Genomic DNA, 24,589 nt, shown 5'->3' with positions numbered 1-24,589 from the left:
GAACGTGGTGTGTTGTAATACAAGAAGAATTTTACAGAGCAGCAGCCATGGATTGAGATAAGGAGTTCACAGAGCAGCAGCTGCGGAGCAGGATAAACAGCATGAGAACAAAGGACATCTCTAGGAAAAGAATGAATGGCTCGTGGCTTTGAAGGGGGGTTATAGGGTTGTTATTGCAGTAGCTTTCCTCCAATTAGCGTGTGTGATTTTTGGACACCCTTGTCTGTCTCCTTTAAAATCATGGCTTTTCGGGCAATAAATTGACGCAGCTATATGTAACCATATTGGTGTTTGTCTGTTTGTTCCAGCACGCTGACATTTTGCCTTTCAGGTTCACCAGCAGTGGTGGGTGAGCAGTTGGCCAGTAGGTCAGTCCCAAAGGATTATAGTCAGTGGGTTCCATTGGGCTGGTAGATGGTCACTTCCAGAGTTCCCTAGGGTTCCATTTTAGGGCCACTTTCCTTTCATGTTTATGCAGATGACTTGCATGCAGGACTAGAAGACGTTCTGAGCAAGTTTGCTGGTGAGACCAGATGAAGAGGTGCTGTTGCCTCCACTGAGGGTGGAGAGGACTTGCAGAGAGATGTGGACAAGTCAGAGAAGTGGGTATCAGTTGGTACTAAGCATCAAGTGCATAACGCATAACAAGAACAAGTGCCTGATTGTGCACCTGGGTATGGGCAACCCTGGACATAAACACTGACTGGATATTGGACACATGAGAGACGTCTGACTGAAAAGGATTGGGGGTCCTGCTCAACATAAAATTTTAAGTGAGTCAGCAGTGTGCCCAGCCAGCCAAGAAGGCCAACAGTCCCCTAAAGTGCATCAAGCAATTTATTGCCAGCTGGGTGGGAGAAAGGTTTGTCCCTCTTTGCTCTGCATTGCTACAGCCTCACCTGGAGCACTGGGTGCACTTCTGGGCAATGAAGAACATAAAGAACATCAAACTATGGGAGAGTGTGCACAGGAGGGCACTGGAACTGAGAGATCTGAAGTTCAGAGTTTCACTGGGATTGACTGCTTGTTCAGACTGGGCCCTTCTCACACCCCACATCCTGTGATGAGACACAGGGCACATGTGGGATATGAACTTTAACAGCATCCTTGCACCACATGCAAATGCTTTTCCCAGTGCTTCAGTGTTCCACCACCCATTGCTTTCAACATAGTTTTCAACACCCCATTGTATCTTTTAATTTTACCAGAAGCTGGTGCATGGTAGGGGATATGATAAATCCACTCAATGCCATGAACTTTGGCCCAAGTATTTATTAAGGGAATTTTTGAAATGTGTCCCATTATGAGACTCAGTTCTTTCTGAGGTGTCATGTCTCTATAGGACTTGTTTCTAACAACCCAATATTGTGTTTCTGGCAGTAGCATGGGGTACTGCGTATGTTTCAAGCCACCCAGTGGTTGCCTCCACCATGGTAAGCACATAACACTTATCATTATGAGATCCTGGCAAGGTGACATCATTCACCTGTCACTCCTCCCCATATTTATACTTTTGCCTTGGCCTTCCCCCCAGAGAGGCTTCATATTCTTGGCTTGTTTAATTATGGCACATGTTTCACAATCATGAATAATCTGCGCAATAGCGTCCATGGTTAAGTCCACCCCTCGGTCTCTGGCCCACTTATATGTCGCGTCTCTTCCTTGATGACCTGAGGTCTCATGAGCCCATCGAGCTAGAAATAATTCACCCTTATTCTGCCAGTCCAAGTCAATTTGAGCCACCTCAATTTTGGCAGCTTTATCTACCTGATGGTTGTTTTGTTGTTCTTCAGTAGCCCGACTTTTGGGCACATGTGCATCCACATGACGCACCTTTACAACCATATTCTTTGTTCGGGCAGCAATGTCCTTCCATAATTCAGCGGCCCAAACAGATTTACCCTTCCGTTGCCAGTTGTTTTGTTCCCACCTCTGTAACCACCCCCATAAGGCATTTGCCACCATCCATGAGTCAGTATAAAGATACAGCATTGGCCGCCTCTCCCATTCCGCAACATCTAAGGCCAGCTGGACAGCTTTTACCTCTGCAAACTGACTTGATTCTCCCTTACCTTCGGTGGCTTCTGCAACCTGTCGTGTAGGGCTCCAAACAGCAGCTTTCCATCTCTGATGCTTCCCTACAATATGAAATGATCCATCAGTGAAAAGAGCATATTTCTTTTCATTTTCTGGTAGTTCGATGTATGGTGGGGCTGCTTTAGCACATGACACCTCTTCTCCTGGTGATGTTCCAAACTTTTTATCTTCAGTCCAGTTCATGATCACTTCTAAAATTCCTGGACGATTGAGGTTCCCCATCCGCGCTTGCTGTCTAATCAGTGCAATCCACTTGCTCCAGGTGGCATCGGTAGCATGATGGGTGGAGGGAACCTCCCCTTTCAACATCCGGTTCATCATTGACAGTCGAGGTGCCAGAAAGAGCTGCATTTCAGTACCAGCTTGTCACGGTTTGAACTAAAAATCCACCTGCGTCCGTGACAGGGGCCGTGGGCCCCGGAGGGGCCCTAGGCCGAAAAGGAAAAAGTTAATTAGGAAAAGAAAACAGCGGCAACGATCTAAGGAGGCACACTTATTTACTAAATACTATATCGAAATACCGGATAACACAATATAATACAATATAATTGAAAATTGAGCTAACGAATCAAGCAAAATAGGAGAGAGAATGAGTCCCGTAACCGAGAGGCCTACTGTGAATCTAGGCGAACGGCTGAAGGCTCCCACACACTCCCCTGAACGCCAGAACTCGAAAGACGTCAGTCTGTTCTGCGACAGAGTTAATGTAGAGTCCAGGTCCCGTGACCTATCGTGTTGTTCCCTGGGAGATGTAGTCTTCTTCTGTAAGTTGCAGATTCAGTAAAATTATTCATGCTTTATATGATGTTATGATGTGGAATACTGATAGCAAAATTACAAAATTATTAAACCATGACATTCCACCCCTTATTCTACATCATTACATTATGTTTATACATACATACACACTCATATGTATAATTGTGAATAATCAGCAACCTTATTTTTCTCAACAATTTATATTTATTCCATACAAATCCCTAAGTTGAGAACAAAACTCTATAACCTAACCTACTATTTATTAATTTTGAGAAAATGGCAAAACTGCCAGAAAAAGGAAAACACGTCAGCGGTGGAGGAGAAAGGCAGTGCTAGTAGGGCGTCCCCCACATCAAGGTGCACTCATCCTTTCCCAGCCACCACAGCAGTTTTCCCTTTGACTTATACTTCTTTCCATGTGTGCTCTACACATGCATGGCCAGTGCACAATATAGAGTCCAGATGGAAAACTTGCTTACAAAATGCCCAATTAAGATATATAGGAAGAAGTGTTTCCTTAACATTAATCCACTCTATCTTAAGTCCTGTACCTAACTGAACTATCTTGCACCTAATTGAAATATTTTCTGAGACTCTACCTATATATCTATAGGAAAATCATTGGCTGCACTCCCCCAACATCAAATTCCCTTGTGGTACACATTGGACATTCCCATTTTTGTCCATCACCCACCACGTGCACCCAGGTCCCTGGGCAAAGACAGTACCCCGGAGAGGTTTGCCCTTTCCAGACGCTGGAAGGACCCAAACTGTTTTCCCCAACACACTCTTTATGTGTACTACAGGAACCTTATCTCCCTCCACGGTACGTAGGGAGCTGGATTGGTTAGGACCATTACGATTACTAGATCCTCGAGTGTTGACCAACCAGGTGGCTTCTGCTAAATGGTTCTCCCAATTTTTATACGTTCCGCCACCCATTGCTTTCAACATAGTTTTCAACAACCCATTGAATCATTCAATCTTACCAGAAGCTGGTGCATGATAGGGAATATGGTAAATCCACTCAATGCCATGATTTTTGGCCCAAGTGGTTACAAGGGAATTTTTAAAATGGGTCCCAATATCTGATTCAATTCTTTCTGGAGTGCCATGCCGCCACAGGATTTGCTTTTCCAACCCTAATATGGTGTTTCGGGCGGTACCATGGGGTACTGCGTATGTTTCGAGCCACCCAGTGGTTGCCTCCACCATGGTGAGTACATAACGCTTACCATTGCGAGATCGTGGCAAGGTGATATAATCAACCTGCCATGCCTCTCCATATTTATACTTTTGCCATCGCCCTTCCCCCCAAAAAGGTTTCATCCTCTTGGCTTGTTTAATTATGGCGCATGTTTCACAATCATGAATAACCTGAGCAATAGCGTCCATAGTTAAGTCCACCCCTCGGTCTCTGGCCCACTTATATGTTGCATCCCTTCCTTGATGACCTGAAGTCTCATGGGCCCACCGAGCTAGGAATAATTCACCCTTGTTCTGCCAGTCCAAGTCTATTTGAGCCACCTCAATTTTGGCAGCTCGATCAACCTGATGGTTATTTTTATGTTCTTCAGTAGCCTTACTTTTAGGCACATGAGCATCTACATGGCGCACCTTTACAACAATGTTCCTTATTCGGGCAGCAATGTCTTTCCACAGTTCAGCAGCCCAAACAGGTTTACCCTTTCGTTGCCAATTATCATCCTCCCACTGTTGCAACCACCCCCATAAGGCATTTGCCACCATCCATGAATCAGTATAAAGATGAAGCATTGGCCACCTCTCCCGTTCAGCTACATCTAAAGCCAGCTGAACAGCCTTTACCTCTGCGAATTGACTTGATTCTCCTTTACCTTCAGTGGCCTCTGCAACTTGTCGTGTGGGGCTCCATACAGCAGCTTTCCATCTGCGATGCTTCCCTACAATACGACATGATCCATCTGTGAATAGGGCAAATTTCTTTTCATTTTCTGGTAGCTCATTGTATGGTGGTGCCTCTTTAGCACGTGATACCTCTTCTGTAGGTGGTGTTTCAATTTTTTTACTCTCAGGCCAGTCCATGATCACTTCTAGAATTCCAGGACGGCTGAGTTTTCCCATTCGAGCTCGTTGAGTAATTAATGAAATCCACTTACTCCAAGTGGCATCAGTAGCATTATGGGTGGAGGGAACCTGTCCTTTAAACATCCAGTTTATTACTGGCAAGCGAGGTGCTAGAAGAAGCTGAACCTCTGTCCCAACTACTTCAGAAGCAGCCCGAACCCCCTCATACACGGCTAAGATCTCCTTCTCAGTCGGAGTGTAGCGCTCCTCAGACCCTTTATATGCTCGACTCCAAAATACTAGGGGTCGGCCTCGGGTCTCTCCTGAGGCTCTTTGCCACAAACTCCAGGTGGGACCTTTCTCTCCAGAAGCAGTGTAGAGGATGTTCTTCACATCCTGTCCCGTCCGTACCGGCCCCAAGGCCACGGCACGGGCTATTTCTTGTTTTATCTGCTCAAAAGCCTGCTGCTGCTCAGGACCCCATGAGAAATTATTCTTCTTCCGTGTTACCTGATAGAGAGGGCTCACTATGTGGCTGTAGTTTGGGACATGCATTCTCCAAAAGCCCACTACTCCCAGAAAAGATTGGGTCTCTGTTTTATTTGTGGGCGGAGACATAGCAGTGATTTTGTCAATCACATCCGCTGGGATGTGACGACGTCCATCTTGCCATTTTATACCTAAGAACTGGATTTCCTGGGCAGGCCCCTTCACCTTGCTGCGCTTAATGGCAAAACCAGCTTTCAAAAGAATTTGGATTATCTGTTTCCCTTTCTTGGAAACCTCTGCTGCTGTATGGCCCCACACTACAATGTCATCAATATACTGCAAGTGCTCAGGAGCATTACCCTGTTCCAAAACAGCTTGGATTAATCCATGGCAAATTGTTGGGCTGTGCTTCCACCCCTGGGGTAAACGGTTCCAGGTATACTGAATACCTCTCCAGGTAAAAGCAAACTGTGGCCTACATTTTGCAGCCAATGGGATGGAAAAGAAGGCATTAGCAATATCAATGGTGGCATACCACCTAGCTTCTTTTGACTCCAGTTCATACTGGAGTTCTAGCATGTCTGGTACAGCAGCACTTAATGGAGGTGTAACTTCATTCAGGCCACGGTAATCTACCGTCAGCCTCCATTCCCCACTGGTTTTACGCACTGGCCATATGGGGCTGTTAAAAGGCGAGTGCGTTTTGCTAATCACTCCCTGATTTTCTAATTGGCGAATTAGCTTGTGAATGGGGAGCAATGAGTCCCTATTGGTGCGGTACTGCCGTCTGTGAACCACTTTGGTGGCAATTGGTACCTCTTGGTCTTTTACCTGGAGCAACCCCACAGCAGAAGGATCATCTGACAGACCAGGTAAAGTTGACAGCTGCTTAACACCATTTGTGTTTACAGCAGCTATCCCAAAGGCCCATCGATACCCCTTGGGATCCTTGAAATATCCCATCCTAAGGTAATCGATTCCCAGTATACATGGAGCCTCTGGACCAGTCACAATAGGGTGCCTTCGCCAGTTTTTACCAGTGAGGCTTATTTCGGCCTCCAACATAGTCAATTCTTGGGAACCCCCAGTCACTCCATGGATATATATTGGTTGTGTCCCTTGGTGACTTGAGGGCATTAGGGTGCATTGTGCACCAGTGTCCACCAAGGCTTTATATTTCTGTGGTTGAGATGTGCCAGGCCACTTAATCCACACAGTCCAGTATACTCTATTGTCCCTTTCCCCCCCCTGGCTGGGGGCAGGGCCCCTCTATTGTTTACCTCGTTGACTTGCAGCAACTGGAACTCTCCCCTTCTTGGAAGAGTTCACCTTGGTAGTTGTTTCACCTTGTAATTCTTTCACTCGTGCCTGAAGTGCAGAGGTGGATGAATTACACCACTTCTTCATGTCCTCCCCATGACTACAGAGGAAAAGCAACAAGGCAAGACGTGTAGTCTCATTGTTGATTCGAGGTGACTTATCATTGTCATTTGCTTGAATACGAGGACGTCTCTTTTTAATGGTCGAGATTTTCGATGATACAGGTCGAGAGGAACTCATGTTGTTTAGCTTCCTCAATAGGCGATTGTGGAAATCCTGGTTTCCATCATCTTGTACCACCGTGGATTCATCTACATCAGGCACATTAGCCAATTTGTCAATAATATCATTTTGTGTTCCCTCCACTTCGTTTAATCTTTCCACAATTTTGATAATGGCTGAAGTATACAGATTAACTTCTGTGGCGCTTATAAATAATTCAAGTTCCTGAAGTCTGCCAATTAGTTCATTCACAAAGGGTTTCTTGTCCCCTTAGCCATATACTAATGCAAGTGCACTGGCATGCTTTTCAGGAGCTGCTTTTGTAAAGTCATGCCACATTTGTCGTGGAACGCGGACTGCTTCAGGATCATGTAATTGGTCTGGATCATTACGATTGAACTCGCGGATGTATAGCATTTCCACCAGAGCATTTTCTCTCAAAAATTGGATACCTTTCTCAATATCAGTCCATTTCTTTCTCTCAGGCTCCAAGTCCCGTTTAAAGGGGAATCTATCTCTTACCGCTATCAACATCCACTTCCAGAGGGTGTAGGACCGATTTTGGCATGTGCCAATACCTCTGTCCACACGCGAGTCCCTGGAAATGCTACCCAGTTGGCGAGCTTCACTGCCATCGAGCCACGCACTGTTGGCACCATTGTCCCAGCAGCGAAGTAACCAAGTGACCATATTTTCTTTTGGCTGACGTGTGTAATCCTTTCTTAGATCTCGAATTTCACTCAGTTTAAAAGATCAATCAATAATGGTCGTAATACTTTGCTCACCTTTTGCTCTATCAAGAGTCCCAGGTATTGATGGTGGCAACTGTGTTGATGAGGCTGCCCCATCTATAAGTTTGGACTTGAGAAATTCTCGTAAAGAAAAAGTAGCTTTTGGCTCCTCTTCTGACTCTGACCCTGACCCTGATGCTTGTGTTATTTCCTCCAGGTAACCCTCCTTCTTTTTCCTCTCTCCTAACTTTCTCTGCTCCTCTAACTTCTTCTGCTCCTCTATCATCTTCTGCTCCTCTATCATCTTCTGCTCCTCTATCATCTTCTTATACCCCTCTAACATCCTCTGCTCCTCCAACTTCTTCTGGTCTTCTGACTTCCCCTGCTCTCCCGAGTCCCCTGAGTCTCCTGAGTCCTGCTCTCCTAACTCCCTCCGCTCTTCTAACTCCTTCTGCATTTTCTCTAACTGAGTTGAAACTTGTTTTGTCTTTCGCCCTCTTACAGGGGCAACCAACATTGTATCTGGTGTCCCCGATGGTTGGTCAAATTGAACTACATGTGCCCCCAGTGGCTGGCCAATTTGGACTACATGTGTCCCTGGTAGTTGGTTAAATACATTCAACTCACCCTGGAGGGCACATAGCTGGTCTCGGAGAGCGTTCCGCTCAAACTGGACGGCACCAAGCTCAGTCTGGAGGCTGTTGTAGTTGGACTGGAGAGTGTTGTACCCGAACCGGAGGACGTTATGCTCGGCCTGGAGGGCAGTGTGCTCAGTCTGGAGAGTGTTGAGCTCAGTCCGGAGGGCATTGTGCTCGGTCTGAAGAGCGTTATGCTCGGACTGGAGGGCATTATGCTCGGACTGAAGAGTGTTGTGCTCGGTCTGGAGGGTGTCACAATTGGGTTGAAGGGCATCGTGCTTAGGCTGGAGGGTGCTGAGCTCAGACTGGAGGGCGTCATACTTGGACTGGAGAGTATTGTACCCGGACCGGAGAGCGTTGTGCTCAGTCTGGAGAGTATTGTGCTCGATCCGGAGGGCATTGTGCTCAGTCTGAAGAGCGTTATGCTCGGACCGGAGGGCGTTATGCGCAGACTGAAGAGTGTTGTGCTTGGACTGGAGGGTGTCGCAGTTGGATTGGAAGGCATCGTGCTTGGCCTGGAGGGTGCCGCACTCAGACTGGAGGGCGTCATACTTGGACTGGAGAGTATTGTGCTCAGTCTGGAGGGCATTGTGCTCGGTCCGGAGGGCATCGCGCTCAGTCTGGAGAGTGTTGTACTCGGACCGGAGGGCGCCATGCTCGGACTGGAGAGTGTCGTGCTCGGACCGGAGGGTGCTGTGCTCGGACTGGAGAGTGTCGTGCTCGGACCGGAGGGCATCACACTCAGTCTGGAGAGTGTCATGCTCGGACCGGAGGGCGCTGTGCTCGGACTGGAGAGTGTTGAGTTGGGATTGCAGGGAGCTTTTCTCATCCCAAAGTTTTTCTGCGTCAGCTCTAAGATTCTCTTTCTCGTACCAGATTGAGTCTCGTTGGTACAGGAGATCTTTTCTCTCAGCTTCAAAAGCTTTTTCTCTCTCTACCTTCTCATCCCAAAGTTTTTCTGTGTCAGCTCTAAGACTCTCCTTCTCGTACCAGATTGAGTCTCGTTGGTACAGGAGATCTTTTCTCTCAGCTTCAAAAGCTTTTTCTCTCTCTACCTTCTCAGTCCAAAGTTTTTCTGCCTCAGCTCTAAGACTCTCCTTCTCGGCCCTGAGACTCTCTCTCTCAGCTTCAAAAACTTCCCTCTCAGGAATGGTATTGAATAAGGCCCGATAAGCATTAGCTAGGCCCAAAATCATTTGTGCCTCCTGAGATCTGCCTGAGCCACAACATTCCTGCCTCAAATATGCAATCAAACTCTCAGGATTCTTCAAGTGTTCAGGAGTGAAGCTCCATAACACTGAAGATGTCTGTCCTTTGAGAATCTCTTCAAAGCCTCTCCACACTCCCTGCCACTCAGTATTCTCTGGTTCAAGGGAAGACTTCCACCGGATGTTATAAATCCAGATACTGAGTGAGATTATTAAAATAATCAACAATAAGATCAGGGAGATTAAGAGTGTGGCCCACTGATCATTCAAAAACTGCATAAAGGATTCATAGAAAGAAAGAGGAGCACGCTTAAAAATCACCATTTCTGTATAATTAGTTGCATTAGTTGCTCCCTCTGGAGCTGTATGCAGATACAAAGTGAGCATTGCTAACCATGCTTTCAATCCATTATACAATTGTATAGCTCCATAAGAAAAAGTGGCCAGCTTAAACATGACCCAATATGTTCGGAGCGTCTCAAAAAAGGAACCAATGACACACAGTCCCTGGTAAAACAAATTTAGTAGAGAAAACATTTTTTTTCCTCCAATAGAGAGAAAAAAAGTAAAAGGAAACAAAGCTCAGCAGTGTTTATAAAATATACCGGAGTATTGGCAGTCCGCCTGGACTTTTAAGGTCAAGCTCGCAGGTGCAGAACCGCAAACACGAGATAGCTCCTTAACAGGGAAAAAAACCTCGTAGCTCTGTTAAAAGCTAAAAGAGCAACAGAAGAAAACACAGAAAAACAGCAACTCAAATTGCCCGCATCCTCCACCAAAATCTGTCACGGTTTGAACTAAAAATCCACCTGCGTCCGTGACAGGGGCCGTGGGCCCCGGAGGGGCCCTAGGCCGAAAAGGAAAAAGTTAATTAGGAAAAGAAAACAGCGGCAACGATCTAAGGAGGCACACTTATTTACTGAATACTATATCGAAATACCGGGTAACACAATATAATACAATATAATTGAAAATTGAGCTAACGAATCAAGCAAAATAGGAGAGAGAATGAGTCCCGTAACCGAGAGGCCTACTGTGAATCTAGGCGAATGGCTGAAGGCTCCCACACACTCCCCTGAACGCCAGAACTCGAAAGACGTCAGTCTGTTCTGCGACAGAGTTAATATAGAGTCCAGGTCCCGTGACCTATCGTGTTGTTCCCTGGGAGATGTACTCTTCTTCTGTAAGTTGCAGATTCAGTAAAATTATTCATGCTTTATATGATGTTATGATGTGGAATACTGATAGCAAAAATTACAAAATTATTAAACCATGACACAGCTACTTCGGAAGCAGCCCGATCCCCCTTATACGTGGCTAAGATCTCCTTCTCAGTTGGAGTGTAGCACTCTTCAGACCCCTTGTACGCTCAGCTCCAAAATCCCAGGGGTCAGCCTTGGGTCCCTCCTGAGGCTCTTTGCCACAAACTCCAAGTGGGACCTTTCTCTCCAGCAGCTGTATAGAGGATGTTCTTTACATCCTGTCCAGTCCGTACTGGCCCCAGGTCCACGGCACAGGCTATCTCCTGTTTAATCTGTTCAAAAGCCTGCTGCTGCTCTGGGCCCTATGCAAAATCATTCTTCTTCTGCATCACCTGATAAAGGGGGCTTACAATGAGGCTGTAGTTTGGAATGTGCATCCTCCAAAAGCCCACTGCACCCAGGAAAGATTGTGTCTCTTTCTTGCTAGTTGGTGGAGACATGGCAGTGATTTTGTCAATCACTGTTGGGATGTGATGACATCCATCCTGCCACTTTATACCTAAGAACTGAATTTCCTGGGCAGGCCCTTTTACTTTGCTTCACTTAATAGCAAAACTGGCTCATAGAAGAATTTGAATTATTTGCTCTCCAGCACAGCAGCACTCAGTGGGGGTGTGACCTCATTCAGGCCACGGTAGTCTACTGTCAGCCTCCATTCTCCACTGGCTTTACGCACTGGCCATATGGGACTGTTAAAAGGTGAGTGAGTTTTACTGATCACTCCCTGATTCTCCAACTGGCGAATCAAATCATGAATGGGGAGCAAGGAATCCCTGTTGGTGCGATACTGCCGTCTGTGCACTGTCTTTGTAGCAATCGGTACCTGCTGCTCTTTTATTTTTACTCGTAGCAGCCTCACAACAGACGGGTCCTCTGACAGGCCAGGTAAAAATGACAGCTGCTTAATGTTGTCCGTATCTACAGCAGCGATTCCAAAGGCCCAGTGATACCCCTTAGTATCCTTGAAATGCCCTCTTCTGAGGTAATCAATACCAAGTATGAAAGGAAACCCTGGGCCACTCACATAGGATGTTTTTTCCAGTCTTTACCAGTGAGGCTTATTTCAGCCTCCAGCACAGTCAATTCTTGAGAGATATCCAGAAATATGGATTGATTCTGTCCCTTCATGACTGGAGGGCATTAGGGTGCACTGTGCACCGGTATCCTCCAATGCCTTATATTTCTGTGGTTCTGATGTGCCAGGCCATCAAATTCACACAGTCCAATAAACTCTATTATCCCTTCCACTCCCTTGACTGAGGGCAGGGCCCCTCTATTGGTTACCTGTGATAACTGGAGCAGCCGTACTGGTGGTTGGACTGTTTTGTAGTTCTCTCACCCGTGCTAATAGTACAGGAGTAGGCTGGTCATGCCACTTCCTCATGTCTTCTCTGTGGTCACGTAGGTAACGCCACAAGGAAACACGCAGTGCAATTGTACTGTTGTTCCTTGCTCGAGCTGGAAAGCACTTGTGTCTAATAGCTGAGATTTTTAATGATACACATGAAGGCTTTATGATCGTTAATTTCTTTACGATCTCTCGCCTTCAACTGAAGCAGCAGCTAGGCCAATTACCAAGTGACACCAAGGAGATGAAGTGGCAAAATGGCGATTTATTGAAACAGACACATCCTTATATAACCTACGCCTTTTTGTCTACACCCACTGTATTACACTAAGATTCTTCCAGAATATGGGGAAGGGCCTGTCACATCTCAACAAGCTACCGACCCAGCTGTCCCAACAGCGAAGAAACCAGGTAACAAGAGATTCATTCTGGTGCCGTGTGAACTCCTTTCTTACGCCTTGGATTTCAGTCATCAGCAGGGGTCGACAAACAGTAATAGAGATTTCCTCCTCATCACTCTCTTCTTCACACCACTTTTCCTTTTGCCTTTCTCGGTACTGATCCAGACCTGTCAGCTGGATCTTCTGTTGCCTTCTCCTCCACTTCTTTTTTCCGTTCTAGACGTGAGGACATCCATTTCCATTTCTTGCCTTCCACAGGGGCAACTGATATTGTTACTGGTGCCTCCTGTGACTGATCAAAATTGACTTGGGGATTTCCCTTTTTGGCTTGAACCTCAGCTCAGGAACTCTCTCTTTTCGGAACAGTGTTATATAGAGCACGGTAAGAACAATTCAAGCCCCAACTAAGTCATACCCCCTTAGATCTATCTAGGCTGCACCATCCCTGACTCAAATACTGGCTTAGTTTCTCGGGATCCCACAGGTGTTCAAGAGTTAAATCCCATGACATTGCGGCCCCCCACGTGTTGGCGAACCTGAAGGCAAAAGTCAGCGTTCTAGGACAAACAACCACACACCAATATAGTTAAATATAGCTGTGTCCATCTATTGCCTGAAAAGCCGTACTTTTATAGCAAACAAACAAGGGTGTTCAAAAATCACACGCACTAATTGGAAGAAAGCTTCTGCAATAAGAACCCTAAAACCCCGCATCAAAGCCACGAGCCTTTCACTCTTTTCCTAAAGGTGTCCTTGGTTCTCATGCTGTTTATCCTGCTCCGCAGCTGCTGCTCTGTAAAGTGCTTATCTTGATCCATGGCTGCTGCTCTGTAAAATTCTTCTTGTATTACAACAGAATGGCAGTTCCCTGGGGTCTCCAGCACACCTCCAGCCAGCTGGCAAATGCCGCTGAGGACCTTCAGGAAAGACATGCCCAGGGTAGTGACAATGTCCACTGGACAACTGTGAGCCCCACAATGGGTCTCGTACCTGTGTGCCACCTTCTGAACACCAGTAGCACGGTGTAGATGCAAGGTCCAGCCAGGCAAAATCAAAACATGCTTCTGGAAGGGGATCCTTTCTGAAGAGTCGTTACACTAATGAGAGGACCACAAACATTCACTCAGCGAACTCCAAATCTCTGTGCCTTTGCAGGCCTAGGGTCTTGTTTGGTTCACAGAGACACGGTGGGTTGATTCTCAGCTCTGTACTGTAGCAAATGGAGTACAGATTCTGCATGACGGATGGGCAAGGAAGAAGAGAAAAGGCTGCTGCCATCCATGAGAGGGCACTGAGCTCTGCCTGGGGATGGCAGAGGAGCCAGCTGAGAACTGATGGAAAGTTCTCAAAGTGGAGAGCAGCAGATTCTGTTCCTTGCTTCCTGATCAGGAAGAACAAGAAGAGGGGACAGGCAGGAATCTGAGTTACAGCTGGGATGGAATTGTTTTCTTCAGACTGTCTGCTGTGGTTCAGTGTTTTGGTTCTTGGAGAAAATCATTGATAACACTCTGATGTTTACAGCTGCTGCTAAGCAGTGTTCTACAGAGCCAAGGCCATGGTCAGTGGAGGGCACATGGAGCTGGGAGGGAACAGAGTGAGGACAGCTGACTGAAAGTGGCCAAAGGGACGTTCTCTATCAGCTGACAGCAAGCAGAAATTGTATTGAAAGGGGTGGGAGTTCATCTCAGTCTCTTCACTGCCCAGGGTCCAGCTGAGCATCAGTCTGGTGGTGCTGAGCAAGTGCTTGTGCATCAGTTGTTACATACAATTCCATATCAACGGATATATAGTGATAACTATTACTCCTTTTATCTCTCTTAGTAAATTGCTTTGTTACAACCCAGAAGTTGTACTTTTTTTCCCAGTTCTCATCCCCATCCCACTGGGAATTGGGCAGTGCACAAAGCACTGTGAGCTGCTAAGCCACATGTTGGGTTCAACAACCACAGTCATTTTGGTGCCTGATGTGAGGCTCCAAGGGTTGAGATAGCAGCACATCTGTCCAGAGAGAGATAACTCAGGGCTTTGTGGGAGCTGGAAAATTGCAGGCCATGATGCTGATAGTTTCCCTATTTGTGGAGTTTGTTGAGTCTTCTCATGAAGCTTCACTGCACAGCTCCTTACTTGGTGCTTGGATGCTGCATTAGGGTATTTATTTTGCTATGCTGTTTGACCTCAGTTTGTACCACGATAAATTGGCAGCTGACAAAGTGAAGTTTTGTGCACATTCAGCTCTGCGGTCATCTTTGGGTTTTGGAAATAATATTGTCCATATGATTAGGAATTACACATTTTACATTGTCTTCTGGGAGCCCAGGGGTATTCAAGGAGTGACTGGATATTGTGTTGAGGGACATGGTTTAGTGGGAGCTGTAGGTAATAGGTGAACAGTTGGACTGGATGAACTTTTAGGCCTTTTTCAACCTTGGTGATTCTATGATTCTAGGATTGAGGTTAAACAATTATTCAGGAATATCACTGAGAGATCTGCCCCAAGGTGAGAAGGCTCTGCATGGCAGAGGGTGTGGGACGGTCTGTGCAGCTGCCTGGAGCGGTGGGCACCCCCAGGGCTTTGGAACTTCATCTCTGAGCAACTGCAGGATCCTGAGAAACTGGTAGAATATTGGGGGCAGGTCTGCTGTGGCACTGGTAACCCCCAAGAGGCACAAATGACTGCAGTGTGCCAGATCCAGAGAGCTGGATCTGCTGACATTGCTGCAGCCTCTGCAACTCCTGGCACAGACCCTGCAGCAGCTCCAAGGTTTTGCTACACGTCCTGCAGTTGCTCCAAGCTCTGGGACAGATCCTGCTGTCACTCCACCCCTCATAATGAGCTCTGTAGTCACTCCTGCTACAGGTCCTGTAGCTGATCCAAGTATGGTAATAAGAAAATGCTACAAATTCCTCCCAAGGGAGGAAGTACAGCCCTGCGGTGACTCCAACCCCTCCAATGAGCCCAGTGGCTGCTCCAACATAATCACAGGTCCTGTGGTGGTTTCAGCTCTAGCAATGAACTCTGAGGTCACTTCAACTCCTGCAACAGCCCAACAGCCACTTCAGCTCCTACAGTGAACCTTGTGGCTGTTAAAACCCCTGCAGCTTGTCCTGGACTTGCAAACAGATGCACATAGGGATTAGTTCATATATGTTTGCAACTGCATATGTTGTAGTTGTTTGAAAATACACTAAGTATATATGTATAAATACATTTGTCATAATTATTATCCTTTTCTTTTTCTCTTTGTCTCAACCCATAAACCTTAAACCACAGCACTGCCCCGAGACACTTAAGGATTTCCTTGGGGCTATTCAATCTGATCTAGTCATACACTGAAGAGCACCAGAAGATCTCGAGGTTTTCTCAGGGAGCAGCTCCTGAGGTATATTCCTTACACCAGCTTTGGAAGAGGCCTCCATCCAATTCTCTGGTCCTGCTCTAAAGGGGCCCTCCTGTTATGGCAGTGCCAGCAAGGAGACCAGCTCTGACAGACCTGTTCATATTGCCGGCTACTGACTGCAGCCCTGGATTGCTGCTGTAGAGACAACAGGACGGTCGTGAGACACACAAGACCTTCAGGACTGCACAAATGAGAGGACTTGAGAGCACTGTGGTAGTGTAAAGAGATCAGAAATGAAAAGAGCACGTTGAGCTGCTGTCTGTGGCTGTACCTCCCCAAATCCAGACAAAGTAGGAAGAAAGAAAAGCTAAGTAAAAGTCTATTTTGAAACCTTTTTAGGTATCTTTTAACGTATTCGGGGAATCTGGATACATGTTTACATGAGCTCTTGGAGTGAAAAAATGGAAATTAGTTTGGAAAGAGGTGTAATACAATTTTATTTTTAAGTTCAATAATATATATATATATTTTTGCACGTTGCTATATCTCACATAATCAAACAATCAAAGATGCATAAAACATAAAGAACCATCATTGGGAATCCTATGATGAAGCTGTACATTTTATGGAAGCTGGAATAGTGCGTATTACAACACCTTCCTGAGAGCGTGCTTGATCTCCCTGTTCCTCATGCTGTAGATAACAGGGTTCAGTGTTGGAGGAACCACTGAGTACAGAAGTGCCACTGTCAGATCCAGGAGTGGGGAGGAAAAGGATGGGGGCGTCAGGTTGGCAAAAATGCCAGTGCTGACAACTAGGGAGACCACGGCCAGGTGAGGGAGGCACGTGGAGAAGGCTTTGTGCCGTCCCTGCTCAGAGGGCATCCTCAGCACAGCCACGAGGATCTGCACATAGGACACAACTATGAAAACAAAGCAACCAAAGCCTAAACTCACACCAAAAAAGATAAACACAACTTCCCTGAGGTAGGATGCTGAGCAGGAAAGCTTGAGGATCTGGGGGATATCACAGAAAAACTGGTTGACAACATTGCCTTGGCAGAGAGGCAGTGAAAACGTACTGGCAGTGTGCAGCAGGGAATAGAGAAGCACAGTGCCCCAGGCAGCTGCTGCCATGGTGGCACAAGCTCTGCTGTCCATCAAGGTCCCATAGTGCAGGGGCTTGCAGATGGCAACATAGCGGTCATAGGACATGATGGTGAGAAGGGAATACTCTGCTGAGGCAAAGAAGAGAAAGAAAAAGAGCTGTGCAGCACATCCTGTGTAGGAGATGGCCCTGGTGTCACAGAGGGCGTTGGCCATGGCTTTGGGGAGAGTGGTGGAGATGCTGCCCAGGTCGAGGAGGGCCAGGTTGAGGAGGAAGAAGTACATGGGGGTGTGCAGGCGGCGGTCGCAGGCTATGGCTGTGCTGATGAGGCCATTGCCCAGGAGGGCAGCCAGGTAGATGCCCAGGAAGAGCCAGAAGTGCAGGAGCTGCAGCTGCCGCGTGTCTGCCAACGGCAGCAGGAGGAACTCGCTGATGGAGCTGCTGTTGGACATCTGCTGTTGTTGGGCTTGGAGTCCTGCTCAGAGTGCAGAAGATAATGACAAGTCCAGACTATTCTCAGAGACACTCCTCCTGCTATACTATGAAATGTTTTTATTCTCTTACAACAGTGTACATTTAGCACCATTACTTGCATTTAATTTCATGTATTTCAGCATTCCTTAAGCAGAAGCAGCATATGGAGCTCTAACCTTACTCTTATTTTCTTATCCCTTCTCCCTGGATATTTTCATCTGTTTCATGTCTCATATCTTTACCCCAAGTGCTCTTAGAGCCCCCTACCCCAGCTTCTGTGGCATTCAGTTTCAGTAAGAAAATGCTGCCTGTTTGTAGGATAAGTGAATTATTCATGCCTACAGAAAATGATGATAATTCCATCCTTCGAGAAAGGGGAGAGTGAAAGCACATCATGTGTGACTCTTCACAAAACAAGCAATTGATTGACGAAAAATTCTCAGAAATCTTATTGCCCCTTTTAGATTTCTGACTCCAAACCTCTGCCTCAGAAGAGGAAATGTAAACCCCCTGCCTTGGCTCTCCTTTTGCAAAGGACCCTAGGAAACATACTGTTGTGCAGTGGAGCTGTGATCTCCTGCCCCAGGCAGCAGCTGTGGCAGCACAAGCCCTGCCGGGGGCTCCTTCCCCCCACACGTCTCCCTGCAGCGCCCTGGGCAGCTCCCCGGGCAGGCTGAGTGCTGAGCCTGGCAGGCGGCAGAGTCCCATACCCGGCACACAGCCCCTGGGGCACAGCAGGGACCCTGCTCTGCAGGACAGCCCTGGGCACCCACCTGCAGCCCCGGCTGCACAGCCTGCAGCCATACAGGGGCACACAGCCCTCAGGGCTGTGCTCTGACACTGCAGTATGGAAGCCCTCAGCTGGAGCAGAAGGCTTTTTCCACAGTAAAGAAACATGCAGTGCCTGCATCCAGATCTGCTATGGGATGTCCCAGATTTGGTGATCCCTCCAGGAAAAGCAGCTCATGGTCTGCAGTGAGACTTACCCTGTCATGGTCTGTGAGCAATGCTCCTGCAGTGAGCTCACAGCCCGCTCACACCACACACATCCTGCAAGCTCTCTCCAGTTTCTCTCCTCTCCTTCTGTCACCTGCAGGCTGTGCTGTGCACAAGAGCTGCTCCTGGGCACAGCTGTCTCACTGCAGCTCTGCCCACTTGTATGAGCTCCCTGTGTCCCAGCAGCCTGGACAAGCAAGCAGCAGATGATGTCATTTTTATCCTTCCCACTCATGTCCCCTGACACATCCCTGGGTCCTCATGGCCAACAGCTCCTGAAAGACAACAGCATCATGACTGTGCGTTGAAATTTGCTCAATTAACCACCACATGTCCAGTGGTCAGTGACTGATTGGAGACATATGGGGAGTGCTCCCAGAGTTCGTTTGACAATGCACAAAGGGCACCCAGACAAGGAAGGCGAGGTTTGGACTTTCCCTGTGCAGGGCAGTGATCCAGCTGAGGCAGTGCAGGAGTCTCATCCGTTGACAGAAATCCTGGAGCTGAAATGGGATTCAGCTCCCTACACACCCACAGGAGCTGGGATTCCTCTGGTTCAGCTCAGAAGTGCACAAGGAGTTGCCTGCATGTGAGCTCCTGCTCTGAGTCCTTGGTACTTCAGCAGGGAGGCAGCTGCTCACACACAGACACTGGGTGATGCCCAAGTGCCTGGGCTGCTCCTGATGTGTGCCAGTGCTTGTAAACCGTGTGGGAAATCCCTGAGACAGACAGCTCCTTCCTGGGCTTCAGCCGAGGGCCAGAGAGGGGATAGCACCGGCTGTCTGGTGAATTCACTCACAGTTGCAAGTGCAGCACAGGGCCTTCAGCAAAGCCATGCCCATGGTGTGTCCATGCTGCTACGTCACCTCCAAGACCTACGATAGGTCTAATGCCTGTGTGCCACCTTCTGCGCACTAGTACAATAGATGAGCTATCCAGTCCGGCTATGTCCAGTGATGCTTTCCAGTGAGGATGTTTACTCCTGTATTTTTGCACTAATGCAAACACCAACGCACAAGAAGCTAGAAATCTTGGTAGAGCTGCTGGCCTGAGCTCCTGTTTGGACCATGGGGACACAGTTGAATGGCTTCCACAACTGCACTGTAGCACAAGGGGGATACAGAGTCTTTAGGATGGATGGGCGAGGAGATAAAGAAGGGTGAATGCCCTCTGTGAGAGTGCACTGAGCTCTGCCTGGGGATGGAAGAACAGACAGGTAAGAGCTAATGGAAATGGCCAACAGAGGAGACCAACAGTGTCTTTTCCTGTCTTCCTGATCAGGGAGAGACAATGGAAGGTGCCCTCTGCAGACAGATGGGAATCTGATGTTGTCTGTCCCTTGTGCCCTTTGGGAGCCTTTTTCACTCCAGTATGTGCTGCAGGGACAGCACAGCAGGGCATGTGGCATCCAGAAGATCCATGGAGAGCACAGATGGCAGCTTCTTGACCAAGCAGTGGAGGAACCAAAGAGGAGAGGTGCTCTGCTGGATCTCATACTCTCCGGCATGGAAGGACTTGTGGGAACTGTGAAGGTCAAAGGGACAACAGGCCATGTGCAAGATGCAAATGTATCTCTTTTTATTTATTTATTTATTTTGAGGCTGTAAGCTTAATAGTTGATCATAAATGTCAATAAAACTGAAACAAATAATTGAAGACAAAGATGGAAATCAATGAAAATGTGTTAACCCTTCTCAACATGAAAAATTCTCATGAGTCTTGTTCCATTTTAAGTTGTATGTATGAATCTTTGAGATGATTTGATGTCTTTTTTTTTCTCTTTCTTTTTTTTCTTTTACTGAAACTACAATGTTTTCCAGAACTGTGTTTGCTGGACACAAATGCCTTCAGGTTCAGAGACACAGACAGCGGTGCCAGTGCCAATGCCCTGTGACTATAGCCCGGTGCCCAGCACTACTCTTCCCTGCTGCCTATTTGATGTGTCTCATCCTCCAAGTGTTTTCAGCTCTCCTAAAGAAATGGCCATGGTTAAGGGCATGTTTTCAGCAGGCCATTTGGGCACACACTACTCCCACTGCCCTCCAGATTTCTCCATCCCTTGCTCTTTGTTCAGTCAGATACCTCCCAATTATCTGTCTGATTTCTGACTTTCAGGGGGATTACTGGAATTTGTTCCATCTCCCCAAAGTCTGAGAATCAGTGAGAATGTGTTAACCCGTCTCAATGTGTGAAATACTCAGTAGTCCTGATCAGTTTTAAGTGGATACCTCTCAACTACCTGGCTGATCTATCCCAGGGAGATTACTGGAATTTGCTCTATCTACCAGAGTCTGATGGCCTCTGTTGTCAACTACTTCACTGTGATTCAATCTATCCTATCCTACCTCAGTATAAATCATTTCTTTTAAAAGTATTCCATATGAAAGACAAACTTCAATAGATGCAGCTTGAACATGGCATGCAGTTGATCACTGTGTTTTACTGTTCATTCAATTGCATCACCTTTCCTTCCATTTGCTGGCCAGATAAAAAAGAGAAATCTTTAATTTTCCATGTGCAGCTGGTTCTCTGAGGAAAGCCAGTGGGAGTTGGTGCAAAGCAGTTTTAACACTGAGCGGATGAATGCAGAGGAGAAGAGTGATGTGAAGAAAAGTGATGCAAGTCCCATAGGTCCAATGTGAGCAGAAATTGGGTGGGGAGGTTGAGAAGGACCTTTGTCAACACAGTAACAGTACAGAACTCATTGGGACATCCTGGATTGGTATCAGTTGCACAGTGCTGCTTTAATACCAGCTATAAATAAAGAGACAATAAATTTATAATGGATTCTATCTCTTTAATCTCTCTCCAGATATCCCTCCTTTTTGCTGAACAAGTTCTGATAACCTGAAGAAGATAACAAGATGGCATAAAACACAGGAGATTATTTAGGTTATAATGGGCCCCAGGGCGCATTTGATGCTGAGTCTATAAACCTCCAGTGCAGAGAGAAGTTTGCACAAAGTGCTCAACAAGACAAAGTCAGAAGTAACAGTGAAGTTTCTTGGAGTATTAATGGGCCCACTGAGGAACATTAACAAGCAAGCTTCCCAAGGGACTTGTTAGAGAAGATAACTGGAAGCCATGACTACAGGCAGGCAAAGGCACTGGCATGCTAAGAAACCTCTCCTTTGCCTTACGAAGCAGACAGGTCAAGCCCTGATTGCAAGACCAGTGGTAGAGAGGTCCTGTATCTCATGTTGGCTCCGGGCATTTCCTGGGGCAATGGGTTGGAGGTCTGTATGATGTTAAATGAAAGACATGGGGACAGAAGATCCCAGGCTCTACATGTGCTGCAAGGACGCTGTGAGGTTCATGTCCCATATGAGACCTATGTTTCATTGCAGGATGTGGGATGTGAAAAGGGCCCAGTCTGAACAAGCAATCAATCCCTGTGAAACTCTGAATTTCACATCTCTCAGTTCCAGTGCCCTCCTTTGCACATTCTCCCAGAGTTGTTGTCCTTTATGTTCTGCGGTGCCCAGAAGTGCACCTAGTGCTGCTAGTGAGGCAGTAGCAATGCAGAGCAGAGAGGGACGATCCAGCTGGCAATAAGTTGCTTCATGCACTCCAGGGGACTGTTGTCTTTCCTGGCAGCCTTGGCACACTGCTGACTCACATTCAGTGTGATGCTGACCAGCACCCCAATCCTTTCCAGTCAGACTCCTCTCCAGTGTCCCATATCCAGTCAGTGTGTATGTCCAGCATTGCCCCTACCCAGGTGCACAATCAGGCACTTGTTCTTGTTATACTTTATGCACTTGGTGCTTAGTACCAACTGATACCCACTTCTCTGACTTGTCCACATCTCTCTGCAAGTCCTCTCCACCCTCAGTGGAGGCAACAGCACCTCCTCATCTGGTCTCATCAGCAAACTTGCTCAGAACATCTTCTAGTCCTGCATTCAAGTCATCTGCATAAACATGAAAGGAAAGCCGCCCCAAAATGGAACCCTGGGGACCCCAACAGTGACCATCTACCAGCCTGATGGAACCCACTGACTATAATCCATTGGGACTGACCTACTGGCCAACTGCTCACCCACCACATTGTGTTTCTGTCTAGCCATATGCAGAACATTCTGTCCAGAAGGTTGTTGTGAGAAACAGTATCAAAATCTCCACTGAAATCCTCAAGGATTACATCAACTGGCTTCCCTTGGTCAACTAAATGGATAACTGTGTCACAAAATGAGCTTAAATTAAACAGGACCTTCGCCTCACAAACTTGTGTTGGCTGCGACCAATGACAGAATTGTCCTTCAGCTGTTTTTCCATAACTCCCACCATCATTTTCTCCATAATTTTACCAGGCTCTGGACTGACAGGTCCATAATTGCCCATGTCATCTTTCTTGCTCTTCCTTACAATGAGTCAACATTTGCCAGCTTCCTGTCAGCTGGCATGACCCTAGACTTCTTTAGATGCAATTGAAATGAGAGCCCAGAGCACACAAAGGCGTCATCATTGAAAGAAAGTAGATGTGCCATAGCTTTGCAATGCCTTGAACTCCAGAGTATGCCATAAATGGAGCAGAGGGGAAGATTTGCCTCTTCTGTAGTGAACTCATTCATTTGGTAAGCAGAATAACACTACCTGATACATGGGGACTGTGTCTCTGCTCTGCTCTCCTCAGCTCACAGGGCAGCGGTGCAGGGTGTTGCTCTCATGTCAGTGCAGGTAAACTCACTTTAACCTTTTTCCTCTGTAAATGCTTCCTCTATTTCTATGCTCAGATACACTTCCACATTCCCTCAAGTACACTTCCATATATCATTAACAATTACACTTTCTTATACCATCAAAACAGTTTGTCAAACAGTACAGTTCTTCAGTTCACATAAACTCCCTTAATACAGTCTGTATTCTTCAGTTATAAACACTGTGCCACAGAACCAGCACTGATTGAACCACCTCCCTCACACACTTCTTCGCAAGCAGTACATAGTATTACATAAATGGGTTGACACTCATTGGTCGGGTGGAATGTACACCTCTCCTCAGGACAATCTTACTAATCTACAGAGTACAAACTCCCGTCTTCTTACATACAAGCAGAAAGTACTTATGAGTGGACACACAACACAGTCTTTCACTTTGTCCGTGTCTGGCCATTTCCCTCACAGGAGGAAGGAAACACGGGTCGGGACTCGGCACTCACCCTGCAGCTGTTCTGTGTCTCACTCACACCACACTTACTCTGACATTTAGATCAAAAACCATGGTTTATTCATACTACACAATGCTGACAAAGTTTTCTAGCTGGAATCTTAATAACACTCATACTCTGGTCGACCAGTTGCAAACGTTAATGTTTTTCCCAGAGTCGGCTTGACACACGGTACCAAACACTTAAAGCAGATGATAATATTGAACATACAAACTATAAGCCCCGTGATTACAACTTGGAGAACCCAGGCTACCATTTGACAGGCTATCCACTATATCCCATACCCGTAGGAGACACCAACCTAGGTCCCTCCTATTGCCAACCACCTAGGAGAGAGTATTTGTTCTTGTTTCCATTCATATGACATACAGTTCCCTTTCATAGGAACTCACCCAAGGAGTCTTCCTACCCAGCTGGCAACCAAAGCCATGAGCTCACCTCCCTGGGAGCAGCACGTATGGCTGTAAACTGTGTAGGATGTCTCCTCAAGACATATGGGCTCCACTTACCATACACATACCTGGTCCACCTGTGGGTGGTCCTTGTCTGTCCCTGCAGTGATCAGGTGAGGAAGGGAGTCCTTCAGAGAAATCTCAGGGTGTGCCAAAAGTGTCTCCCTCTCAGCTGGTCCTGCAGCGAACAGAGCTGGTCCCACCTGGGCCGCCAAATTGACTACAGGAATTGAACTCTATAACCTCTATAACTGATACAGTCTCCCATGACATCCTTATAACAAAGCTGAGGAAGTATGGGATAGGTGAGTGGACAGTGAAGTGGGTCGAGAGGGACCTGGGCGTCCTGGTGGACGACGCATTGGCCATGAGCCATCAGTGTGCCCTTGTAGCCAAAAAGGCCAATGGCATCATGGGGTGCATTAAAAAGAGCGTGTCCAGCAGGTCGAAGGAGGTGATCCTCCCCCTCTATTCTGCCCTGGTGAGGCCTCATCTGGAATATTGTGTCCAGTTCTGGGCTCCCCAGTACAAA

The sequence above is a fragment of the Coturnix japonica genome, chromosome 10 (assembly GCF_054131305.1).
Source record: "Coturnix japonica strain WE chromosome 10, WE-NBRP24, whole genome shotgun sequence".
Taxonomy (NCBI): domain Eukaryota; kingdom Metazoa; phylum Chordata; class Aves; order Galliformes; family Phasianidae; genus Coturnix; species Coturnix japonica.
Note: the sequence above shows the minus strand (reverse complement) of the source record.